The 13,372-nt window shown below is 32.6% G+C and overlaps 1 long non-coding RNA gene across 1 annotated transcript; it reads right to left on the reverse strand.

Annotated features, from left to right (window-relative positions):
* Window positions 1-2,037: 2,037 nt before the first annotated feature.
* On the reverse strand, window positions 2,038-2,567 carry LOC141399851 (uncharacterized). The gene is made up of 3 exons (XR_012411998.1): window positions 2,471-2,567; window positions 2,235-2,370; window positions 2,038-2,154 (listed from the first exon to the last, which is right to left on the reverse strand). It is a non-coding gene; the product is annotated as an uncharacterized lncRNA (long non-coding RNA).
* Between the last annotated feature and the right edge of the window lie 10,805 nt (window positions 2,568-13,372).

Genomic DNA, 13,372 nt, shown 5'->3' on the forward strand with positions numbered 1-13,372 from the left:
ATTGCAGGGTTAACCTTCTTTATGAGGATTTATTTGAAATATGAGCAACGGAATTGACATTTAAAACAAGTGGGTTTGTTAAATCCGGTTATATATAAACGTACTATTAGTGTATATAAATATAAATATGTATGTATATACATACATATAGATAACAACAATGTCGTTTTTGTAAACATTTTAGTTGTTGTAATTCTTGCATCTTCCTTTTATAAATATACCTTGATTCGAAGGTTTACTCCAAAATGTTTACCCAGCCAGCATTTTTTGAAAATTTTAATAAAATTCGAGTCTTTTTTGATACGACTGCACGAGTAAAAAGCTGGAATATGAGCTCATTTTCTGATCATAAATGACTTCTTTGTCGGGAGGAAACGTAACCTCAGGCGACTCTTCTAAACAAATCACAAATGAGTCTTCCTCTGCATTAGTTTCGAGTCATTTTTGCCATTTTCATGAGTCTTTAGGGATTCATTTATGAGTATTTTTATTAGACGAAATAAATTAAAAAATTTTCTTTTTATTCTTTTTTGTTCCTTTCCTTTGTTTTATTGTCTTTTCTGCTTTGTTATGTTTTTAATTATCCTTTATGTTGCGCGGTGGTTAGTATACTGCTTCTTCATTTCACTTGGCAAAAGCTGAACATGTATTGTGTATGTCTATACACTTAATATTATACGTTACATTTATATCAAAGTTTTATAAAAAGTGTATATGAGAATTATTTACAACCAAACAAAAATAAAACAAAACAATCAGTTTTTAATCACCTATATGTTCAAAATATGATCAGAAGATACATAATTATAATCACTTTTCAAACACCTGCATGACCCTTTTTTGATTAAGCATTTTTCAATCTTCATGAAGATCAAAATGTGACAATAAATAACGAAAAAATAGTCACATTTTAAACGCCTCAATGATTCATTTGTGATTGCTACACATTTGTTGTTGTATTTTAAATTGAACTCTTTTTAATCATTACAGGGAGTCACTTTCGACTCCGTTTCTGATCATACAAGCGACTTAATCAATTTTTGATCACCAAAGGGACTCTAAAAAGACTCCGCAATGTGATTTTTGAAGAAACAATCTTCCAAATGCTAGCTAGGTAGGTATATAGAAAATATATATTTGAAAGGAGGGCTTCAATTGAATTTGTATGGACGACATTTAGAAAGTAAGGTTCAAGATATACCAAATTATAATAAACTCATTTTTCTCAGGTTAAGTGGCAATGACCAATCCCACCATAAATAGTAGGAGATTCCAAATTATATCTACAAATAGTTGGTTGCGATAAGTTAAGGCAAAATTTCGTTCAACTGCAACAAAATATAAAGATACAAATAATTAAAAGATGGGACTATGTTTTAACCTAAACCCTTCGCACTTCCCATACACAGGTTGGTAAGTCTTCCACGAGTATTACGTAAGGGGCTCGAAATTGGACAAAGACTACCAGGACTTCCACGAAAAAAATCCACTTGCGAATTTATACGACGCCGATATGGATGATAATTACAAACCAATAAATATCCATGAAATATTCTACAGAGGAAAATTATAGTCACAAAGTTGTTCCTAACAGTTATGGGACTGACAGATAGGTATTTACTTATCGAATGCACATCCACAATGTGTAGTTAATGGAGAAGCCAAATGTGTAAAGTTATTTTCACCCAATAAATGTCCCACTTCACTTTGCAATAGAAAATTGAATTCAAATAAAGGTGCTTTCATTGTATCCCTTTCTAAGTACCAAGCTCGCAGGGCATTCTCAATGAGCAAATTGGGATAATGAATTCTTTTCTGAAGATAACGGTTTTGGGCGACATCGTGATATGTTGTTTTAAATAATCCTGAAAAATGCGTGTGCTGAACGTGGTCATCTATGTCGTCATCGCTGTATGTAAGGTTGGCACAAGGATCCGTTGTGTAAGGTTTGCACATTGCTAAAAATTTCTGTGCCATGTTGGCCAACTCATCATGCCAAATCATTTCGACCATATTGGCAACCATCATATTTTCTGCAATACGATTCCGTATTCCGTTGTGACCTATTATTAGCATCCTTTTCATTTCTTTACGTGCTGCATCAGAAATAACGGCTGAATGTGGCAAGCAGCTTTCATTACTTTTATGTGAATCCTGCAATGTCAAGATACAAATGTGGAAAACAAAATATTTGTAGACTTTATGTTTGTATATATATGTACATATGTACGTACGCAGAGTGTATGGGGGTTTCCATGACATTCCATTTCACAGTAACCCATATCAAAAATGGACCCAGAAGAATGTGTTGGTAAATTGTAGAGAGTAGACAAAGCCCACAAAATTGCAGCGATGAGAATCATTCCGAAACTAGTTTTGTTATCGGCAATAAATTTATATTCGAGACGAAAAACAAACCAAAATTCAGTATTAAATTTTTTGTAAATTTTTGAATATTGTACATACATACAAGGTTCAGCTGATGTTTTCTCTTGCAGGCAAAAAATATTGTTTCAATTTTAAATAAATACCAGTTATGTATTTTCTGACAAAAATATGGATGTTTGTCATTTGAATTTAAAATTTGTAAAAATACTTCGTTGCTTTCTTCTATTTTGATGTATTCCATGGTGCAAGAAAGAAGGTAATACACTAATACCAACTGATGTCTTCATCTGATGTCAAAATATATTTTTGTTTAAAAATACATATACATATAACAAATTTTTCTATAATGCCGGGCATACACTATTGCGGGGCATACATTATGGGCATGCACGACAGCATTTGTAATAGTATTAGTAAATTTTGAAGTTTTTGTCAATGTATTTGGGAGTAGTTTTAGCAGGATTGAAATCAAAATAGTTTTGATTTTGTAAATGAACCTCTTTCAATCCGATGAATTTTGTTTATTTTCCAAGTAACCAACAAATAATTTTTGAAAACAACAAATATTATTTGTGAGGAAATTAAAAAAAATTGGAAAACTTCAACCCAAAATCGAGTTTTGGAGGAAAATTCATCATTTTTGGAATATGGATTGAAGGAATGCCACACACTATTCAATCACACACGTACACAAGGGTTCATTTGGCAGTGCAGTTTGGCACTATAGTGTATGCCCCGCATAAAGAATGTCTATGTACAACTTCTTTGTTTAAAATTCGCTAAGAATATTTGATCATTTTCTTCTATCTTTGGTAGATTCTTCGCATAAAAACTTTTGACAGCAAATGAAGACCACGACCTGAATTCGCCCTTTGCATCACCATGGTGTAAGAAAGAAGGTGACACAAAAATACCAACCATGATGCAATTACCAGGTGACCCAAAAGGTGAATTCAGATCTTCATTTGCTGCCAAAACATATCTTTTAAGGCCTCGACACATAAGAAGCATGGCATTCTTGTTTAAGTCATATCTGGTAAATGACTAAAGACTACAGGCCTGCGTACATAAGCTGCCTTGCCTGCCTACCTTGCTTACTTCTGATAAAAGAATAAAAAAGAAAAGGGCAAACCAGTTCGAAATTTCCTCGGCCTTCTTTATTCTTTTATTTTAATTATGTCAAAAATGAAGCAGAAAAGCAAGGCAATCAGGCAGAGCAGCTTATGTACGCAGGCCTTAAGTTCGACGTAATTCTAACGTGATTCTGAAATCTTTTTATTAGGTCGAACTTGGTCTTTAGCCAAAACTAAAACACCACCTCAGTAAATTTTTTTTTGAAATGATAATATTTTTATGAAAACTAAATTATAAATTTATTTTTTATTTTTCTTTTTATTTATTTATATCTTTATAATTGAAAAATACAAAAATAAGGAGATCAGAATTTAATAAACAAAAGTTAAAATTCAAAAAACATTTTAGGTCGCAAATATAAGCGGACAAAACTAAAGCGCCCCCCAATTTGAGGTACAACAAAAAATATTGAAATCAATATTTCGTTGCGTATCCTCTATTCTGAATGACACAATCACATCTTTTTGGTATAGAAGATACTAAATTATTAATTACTGCAGGCGAAATAATTGATTTTTCGGAAAATTTAGCTTAAATCCTCAAAATACTGAAAATCTGAAGGTACCGTTATATGGAGTCTCATAAATATTGGTTTAATGAAATACAAATATATGTTAACCCAGATAAAGCCACTGGTCGTTTAAACGCCACAAAAAATGGTTGCAAAAATTGACGTAAAACTATGGATTTTTCCAATATTTTTGTGGGGTTTTTTGCATTTTGTTATAGTATTGTCTGTTATCTGTAATTTCACGCTGATAACGCTTCATTTGACCTACGCATTTCCACGCAATTGGCCAAAAACCCAAGCTATTCAAAAAAAATCGACTTTTTTGTAATTTTCGACTTTTGATGAAAAATTTAAATATGCTATAAAAATTTAATCAAAAATGTCAGAATCATATAACGTCAGGGATTTGTTAGGAATACAGTAAGATTATTTTCTCAATCAAAAACCAAGGGATTGGCATGTAAGGATACACCTACATATATTACCCTCCAAAGTTTTTGGAACTTTTAAAAGAAGGCCCGATTGCAGTAAAACTATAAGTTTTAGAGAAAAAAGTTATTTTTTAAAATATGCTTAAAAAATCTCAAAAATATAATTTTCATAAAAAATTTTAAGTTTTCTCGCGAAAAAAATTCTTGGCGCTAAGTGGGTTAATTTAATAAATGAATTAAAACTTATCCAGTAATAATAACATTAAACTAATATGGATTCCTGGCCATGTTGGCATAGCAGGGAACTTTTTCGCTGATACCGCTGCAAAAAATGCATGCAAAGCACCTCTTATAAAAAATGCCATAGTCGAAACCCTCGATATTAAAACTCACATTTTTAATAAACAGGAATATTGACAACAGATGCCCAAAATGTGGCGAAATGGTCAGCATTGAACATATTCTCGTAACATGCAGATTTCTATCTCACCAACAACGAACCATTCTACAAAACCAAGGATTGGAAATGCTTAAAAATATCAACATCCAAAATATAAATTGTATATTTCAATATATTAAGCAAAATAATTTAATTATTTAAAAATTATACAAACACAATGTGTCAGATGGCCTTTGTCGCTAATGCTGTATCTTGTATATTAGTCTTATATTTACTATAAGCCTAATTATAAATAAATAAATAAAAACTATTTAAACTAACATCAATAATAATTCCGCGTGTTACTTTTCTTCAAAAATGTTGACAGTGGTAAGTATCACTGCATCTAAATATCCAGAATTACTAATAATTCATGCTAAATTTCAGATGGGGCACATTGAATTACAATTTTCAATTAACCAAATCCAAATATATTATATGCGAAGAAAAGATGAAATCCACGATTCAGAATGAAATTTATCAACATTAATGAATAAACACTGCTAGAAACAAATCAAGAAAGCCGATGGTGAGGCAGTACGTCAGAAATCTACATATTTGCTGTAATAGGAAATGCAGCCGATGTTATTGCCAGGATATGCAAAATCTCTATTTCTAACTCCCTTATACGGCATAAACAAATGAAACATCTCAATTCGATATATAAAATATATTTTGTTCTATGTATGTACATATGTTTTAAATAAAATCATGTGTTTGGACATTATCCCCAAAAATTGTTGTCTGACGTTCACAGATGCAAAATGGGTTCACTATTTTCATCCTACAGGTATAACGAAAGGAGTGTTTCAACGTGCCGTATAGTAAGTTCAGATTTACGAAATCTGAACGTGGGTTTATGTTTTGTTTAATCCATTGCTTGGCTAAAAACAACAACCACATAGGACTGGTTTCGTGATGCCAACCACAGCAACACTCGAGACGAAACTGCTGTTCTGATAACTCTACCTTAGAGGGGCCTACTAGAGATATTTTGAACAAATCTGCTTCGTCATAACCACAAAACGCGACTGAGGTTCCATTATAGAAGTTTAACCATACTCTGCAATTGTCTTATTCCGTATAATTCACAGCGCATCCAATATATTGAGATTTCATTCATAATGTTTTCCATCAGATCCTTGTCTGCAATGAGATATTTTTAAGTGCATAAATACCCACTTGACCATAAATAAATATAGCACTGACCTGTATCCGCCAATGCCTGACACAACATTTTACACAGATTGTTAAACTATTCGAAAGTACATACGAAGTTCGCACATTACTCGTGAAGTCTATAACTTCAAAAATATGTGTTTAATGTTTGTTTATCAGAAAGTAAAAAATATAAATATTAATTGACAATTAACGAAAAGAACAACTTCATAAACTTCATATTGTATTTGACACTAGTATTTCGGGTGAACCTAATCAGCTGGGACTTGCTTTTACCTGTTTATTGTACCATGTGTCCACCCATGGCACAATTACCCAGGTAGTGGCATCGTAAAATTTTTAATATGTTATGTCAAAAATTTCTTTATGTTGTTGGGGAAATTACACCAAAAATAATTTTTTATAAAAGGATTTGACTTTTCATATTCGATCAGCTGGTGTGATACCACTACCTGGGTAATTGTGCCATGCGTCCACCATAATATGGAGGGTATAATTAAATTTGTCATTCCGTTTGTAACACATCGAAATATTCATCGGAGACCCTATAAAGTATATGGGGATTTCTGAGTGAAATCGGACACTTTTTCAAACTGAGGTTTTTGATTTCCTTTCTTTTTTGCTGTTGTGATGCTGCTCATCAGCTAAACATTTCAGTATATTTTAAGATTTTTTTACTAACGGTTCCAGAGATATTGCGCCTTGAAAAAGTCGAATTCTGTAAAAACTATAGGCAAAGATATACTCATAACCTCTCTAATATTGGTCCAATTTGTACTCTTCGATTTTCTTGAAATTTTTTGTATTATACAACGATCTATTACAAAAATAATTAGTCCTATTTGGTAGTGGGATTCGAAAGACTACTATTTTTTCTTCTTCTTCTTTATTTGCATATTCGATCTCCGAATATAAGCGACCAATACAATTATATAATTATCTGTTACAAATTTTAAGGTATGTTCATATATTTTTCATGATCTCCATAAAAGCGTCTCTATTTCTGGCTTCACTCAGTAGGGTTGAGAGATTTCCAATGCCGGTCCATTTAAGAATATTGTCAATCCATGATATTTCTTTCCGTCCTCTGGATGGCTTCCCTTCTATTGTTACAGTGATTACGGTTTGGAGCAGTTTGTATTTTGCCTTCTTCATTACATGTCCAAGATATGGCGTTTTTCTTCTTTTTATTTTTATTTATATTTTTTCTTATTTTTTTTAAATTTCTTATTTTTTTCATTTATTTATTCTTATTTTTTTTTTAAATTTGTCAATACAATTTTTCCAAAAGTAATACAAAATTACATTTTTTAAAATTTGTTTTGTTGTTTAGGAATTTATGTTAAACATCTTAAGAACGTCTTCATTTACCGATTTTCGGTATTTTGAAGGTTTTAGCCTCATTATCACACACAGATGGCTGAAATTTGGTATTTAGTCTTCGTTGGGGGTATTAAACATCCCCTTTAAATTTGTCGGTATATGACCTCTTGATTTTCGGTATTTTAAAAGTTTAGTCTCGGTCCACACTGGCGTGAATTTCATTAAAAACTTTCATGAAATTAGGTGTTCTTAAATCGAATTCCCCACTATTTTATGATTTTACTCTACTATGGCGGTCGATCTAGAGACGCATAATTTCATGCAATTTGTTCAATGAAATCACTCTAGTGTGGACCGGAACTTTCCGCCAAAAATTTTTCGGTATAGATCGACGTTTTGTTATAGCACCCATAGGACGTTACTCCTGAACTTCGGTATTCTGAAGGTTAGTCACATTGTTTTTCTGAACTTGCTGAAATTTGCTATTTAGTCTTCATAAACGAAAGGAAACTAATTGTTCAGTAGTGCGATTTTCTAACATACTTTTTGAGTTACCGACAAAAATCGGTAATAGCCCGTTTCCACGGTACGTCGTTCGTTCTCTATTCGTTGTTCGACACATAACTACGAATAAATTACTATTTCCCCACACAAAATTCTATGAACGAACGACGATTTTTCTACGTTGTTCGATTAGGAATACTCTCTGAACGACGAATAAGTATGTCCCATCCCTAACAAATGAGAGAATTTATCGAAAAAATAATTATGACATGTCTAAATTCAAAATTGAAAAATTTGTTGAAAACAGAAAAATTTTTAGAAAAAAGGAAAAATATGAATGAAAATTAATGAACTAAACATTTTATATAGGTGCAGAAGGAAGAAGGTTGTGTTTCCTTCTTAATTCTACACACATTTCTTGTCCATTAGTTCAAAATCGCGTAAAAAATCAGAAACAAAAAGGAAACAAATAACTGTAAGTGTGTATACATAAACATTATTTTGACATGTCTTTCTCTCTTCAATTTTGAAAATAGAAACATATAAAAATATATTGAAAATACAAAATTATTCAGAATTTATGGAAAAAATGAATGAAATGCGTGTAGTTAAATATAGAAGATACATTTGAAGGAAAGTCCATTGTTTTTCCTATTCATTTAATGTATATTTTATGTGTTTTCGGTTAAAATTTTCGTGAAAACAAGGAAACAACAATGAAGGAAATTGTATTTATGTTTCTGTTAATTACGAATAGGGTCGTGGAAACGGGTTAATTCGTGTACGTCGTTCGACAGGCGAACAACGTAATTGAAACGCTCGTGTGAACATGACATAACATTAAAACTCAAAATTATGAATGAAAAGTTGAAATAAATGTTGACAACACTGTTGCTATCGGTAGAACTTTACGACTACTTTTTATTGGTCGCTAACTAACCGAAAAATATCGTTAATTACGAAAAACATAAGCATTTCTGTTTTGCCGATAATTGTCGATAACTCAAAAAATAAGTTAAGTACAGTACACATTGACAAGCAAAACTGACAGTCATCGAGGTCTATTTCGTGAATATCAAAGCCTAACTGAAAAATTTCTTTTGTAATCTCTAAATAATACCATATATATTGTATTTCAAAAGTTTTTAGCTAAATAAAAGTTGTTATTTGCCGGAAAAATGTCCTAAAAGTACGATGACTGTCACTTTTGAATGATAATGTGTACTCCCCTTTAGGCCCATACCTATATACGGACATATGTATACCCAGGGCGTGTGTGGTGAAAAAAGTAGAACACATGTATTCTTATGAGAACTACCAAAATACGTCGAGCGTATACTTTTTGTAAGTTGAAAAAGTTTAACTTTATTGTTATATGTGTTATTGTTTGTATGTGTTGAAGACAACTTCGGTGACTAAACTCCCTACTTTTCGTTGATGACATCTGCGATGACTAAAACCCCCATATTTCGTTGACGACTGTTCCACAGACCATGTCCTGCTATTAGTTATTCATGACCCAAATAAAGACTATTTCATTTATATTGTCGTGTGTTAAAATTTTATTATACTATAAAATAAAATATTTTTACAAATTTTATCTTAAATGAATAATACTTAGCTCACATATGTTCTGCACGCGATCAATTTCTTCCTGCTTTACCTCGCCGCACTTCTCAGTTCAGCCGGCCGAAGGGGGGATTCCTTTTATTTATGAATTCTGCAAAAAGAAAATAACATCAACGATTTTTGTAAATATCAACTAATATATTCTAAAATCTTACCACCAAGCGTCATATTGGGATTTTCAAATTTTTCAATTGACTTCACCTAAATACGCGAATTTAAAGAAAAACAAGTAAGAAAAGCGTTAAGTTAGGTCGGACCGAACTTTTTATACCCTCCACCACAAATTTCAGCCATATCGGTGGATTAATGTGGCCACAACCTTCAAAATACCGAAATTCGGAAGGTACCGTTCTATGGGGGCTATATGAAGGCGTGGACCTATACCTACAAATTTCTGGGGGAAAGTTTTATACGCCTAAAGAAGACTTAATACCAAATTTCAGCCATGTCGGTGTGATAATGAGGCTAAAACATTCAAAATATCGAAAATCGGGAGATATTGTATTATGGGGGCTATATCAACACGTGGACCTATATAAACATTTTATGTTAGAAATGTTTCTTAGCCTCTGGAAACACAAAATACAAAGTTACAACCGATTCTTTGGTCAAATAGGTCTAATACATTCAAAATATATTAAAATGACGCGTACTTTAAAAGGGGTCGTATATGGGGGCTATACCAAAACGTGGACCTATATAACCCAACTTTGGTAGGAATGTTTTCTGGCCTCTGAAGACCCAAAATACCAAATTACAACCAATTCTGTGGTCAAATGGGTCTACTACATTCAAAATATATTAAAATGACGCGTACTTTATATGGGGCCTTATATGGGGGCTATACCAAAACGTGGCCCTATATAACCCAACTTTGGTAGGAATATTTTTTGGCCTCTGGAGACACAAAGTACCAAATTACAACCAATTCGGTGGTAAAATGGGGCAAATATCTTAAAAATTCCTTAAAACGACGACGCGTCACGCGTCATTTTGTATGGGGGCTATACGAAAGCGTGGACCTACATAGCCCGCTTTCAATACCAAAAGTCCTACGTAAATATAACATATTTTCCCAAAATTTCATCAACCTACGTCAATCCGTTCGGACGCTAGAGTGATTTCCACAGACGGACAGACAGACAGACGGACAGACGGACGGACATGGCTATATCGATGTAGAATTGCACGCTGATCAAGAATATATATACTTTGTGGGGTCTACAATGATTATTTCGAGTAGTTACAAACGTAGTGACAAACTTAATATACCCCCATCCTATGGTGGAGGGTATAATTACAATTATTTTTATGCAATATAATCTACTTATTTTAATTTACCCTTTTCTAGTTAATTCACATTTTTTAACACTAAATTAAACAGTTGATAATTCGAGACGCGGCTTAGGATTTTTATAAGATATGAAATCTTATTACAAAAAGAAAATATATATTTGCATAAAAATGTGTACAATTATTTCAAACCACGCTTTTTAAGCATTTTTTTTTTTTTTGGGTTTGTTACCAAGACACAATGCAAAATATGGTCATGCAACTTGTCGTACATGACATCGTCGACGAAAATGTCATCGAAGAGTCGATTTTCTACTGGGAAAACATGAAATACAATTCATTGCAAAGGAAAATTATTTGTTTTACCAATGAAAACATTTAAGTAAGTTTTGGTCGCGGATTTTGTGTTTTAAATGTGATTTGGGACTCAACGTATTTGGGTAAAACGGTCGCTCAGAGAGCGTTGTTTTGGAAGGTTGGTCAAATATTTGTGTACGTCCCGTCGTTATTTAGGTTTAGCAGTCAGAGAATAGCACTACAGTTTTACATCAATACAACTCGTGGTGGAGGGTATAACATGTTCGGTCCGGCCGAACTTAAAGCCGTTATTTAAGCTCTCCGAATAATATTTTATATGTTCCATCTCTTTTTGGTGTGTTATTCGCACAAAAAGTTTTGACTGGAAATGAAGACTAATGCCTGAATTCGTCTTTTGGATAACCTTACTATTTGAACCATGGGTAATAACTTTTAAATCAGTGTGGTGCAGGCAGTGTTTCGGAATTGGAGTCGAAGTCGTGAAAAGAAGTTTGACTACGGGCAACATTTGTTCTGCATTTCTTAAAAATGTTTTTATTATATTTTCCGTATATTATTGAGATATAAATATAAATGTTGGTGGCACATCTATAAGATAATTTGTATCAATTTAAGCGTTATTTTGATACAAAATACATATTGGAAACATATTTGGTCCGATTGATTGTTTAGAATATAATTGTGAATAATGGTTTCAGGTAGCACATATTATTGCTGAAGATCTGAAGACCTACTGGTCATATCATATTCTTGTATTCTATAAGAAGCCATTGTTATCTTCTATGAAATACCTTGTGGAGTTTTATGATCTTCAATGAGAACACAAACTGGTCTTTACTAGAAGTGATATTGATATCCTATTGCGAAACCTACGGGATTTCTTGCTGAATTTCCATGAGAAAATCTTCTATTAGATGATCCTCCTGTCAAAAATGTTTAACAACTCGACATTGAATTATGTGCATAAGAAATAGAATATATTAATTTCTATGTCAATTTAGCTATTTCCTATTGTCTGTTGAAATCCAGAAGAACTTTAAGACAATTGCCAATATAGATCGAAGTCTTTATAGTTCCCACTTTATGAAACATTCTGAAAGACTAAAGTTACATTACGGAGAAAACTACACAACTTTCAGAGCAGTCGAACTTAACGTATGTTTAACTTGTATTCTTTTTAAAGAGACATTTGACATTATATGAATATTTTTTCTAAAACACACAGCTAATTAGTAAAATTCGTATTTAAGTCGTAAAAAAATTGGACTGGATTCGGAGTCTGATCAAAAATGACTCGAAAACTGTCTTTTCACTACGCATCTAACTATATACCAATCACATAATCCGCCCAACATTTGTACTATCACAGTTATCGTATACATATATTTTTATCCCACTTCAGAATTTTTTATAAAAAAATAACTTTTTTTCTCCAGGGCCCATACCTACATATATACGTCGTGTGTGGTGAAAAAAGTAGAACACATGTATTCTTATGAGAACTACCGAAATACGTCGAGCGCCCAGCAAAATGTTCGATGCCAAAGATGCCGTTCAATCATGGGTGAAAGTGATCTAGCATGTCATCTTTTTAGCATCTTCATCGATGAATTTTATATGAGCGTGGACCCCAAAAGATGCTATTCATTTTTGGATCCAAAGCATGTCATTTACACCAATGTTTTGACATGTCATTTTCACCAACGCTTTGCAATGACATTATCATTACGACGATAGTTTTAACAACGTTGGCTGTGATTTCGAGTCTCCGACAACATCAAACCTATTGTAAATAATTAATCTTATATATTTAGAAGAATGTGTATAAATAAAAACACAAAATTCATCTCTATTGGATCGATGGAATGGGTTCAAATGCTGATGAAAAGATCGGATCTTTCACGACTTCCTTTGCATGGGTTCAAATTCTGATAAAAAGATCGGATCCTTCACGACATCCTTTGCATTTGTTCAAATACTAATAAAAATATCGGATCTTTCGCGACTTCATTTGAATCAATGCAAAAGATGCCATGAAATCACGTCATCGCATGGAACCCCTTCCTTCAAATTTTGCTGGGCGTATACTTTTTGTAAGTTGAACAAATTCAACTATGACAGAAAGTTTTGTATGCATGTATGTGTGTGTGTATTGTATTTTGAAAACAAAAGCTCAACAAAACCTGAAATCCAATTAATTGCAAAGGAAAATTATTTATTTTA

This window comes from Musca autumnalis, unplaced genomic scaffold (assembly GCF_047663935.1).
Source record: "Musca autumnalis isolate F117 unplaced genomic scaffold, ASM4766393v1 scaffold_3, whole genome shotgun sequence".
NCBI lineage: Eukaryota > Metazoa > Arthropoda > Insecta > Diptera > Muscidae > Musca > Musca autumnalis.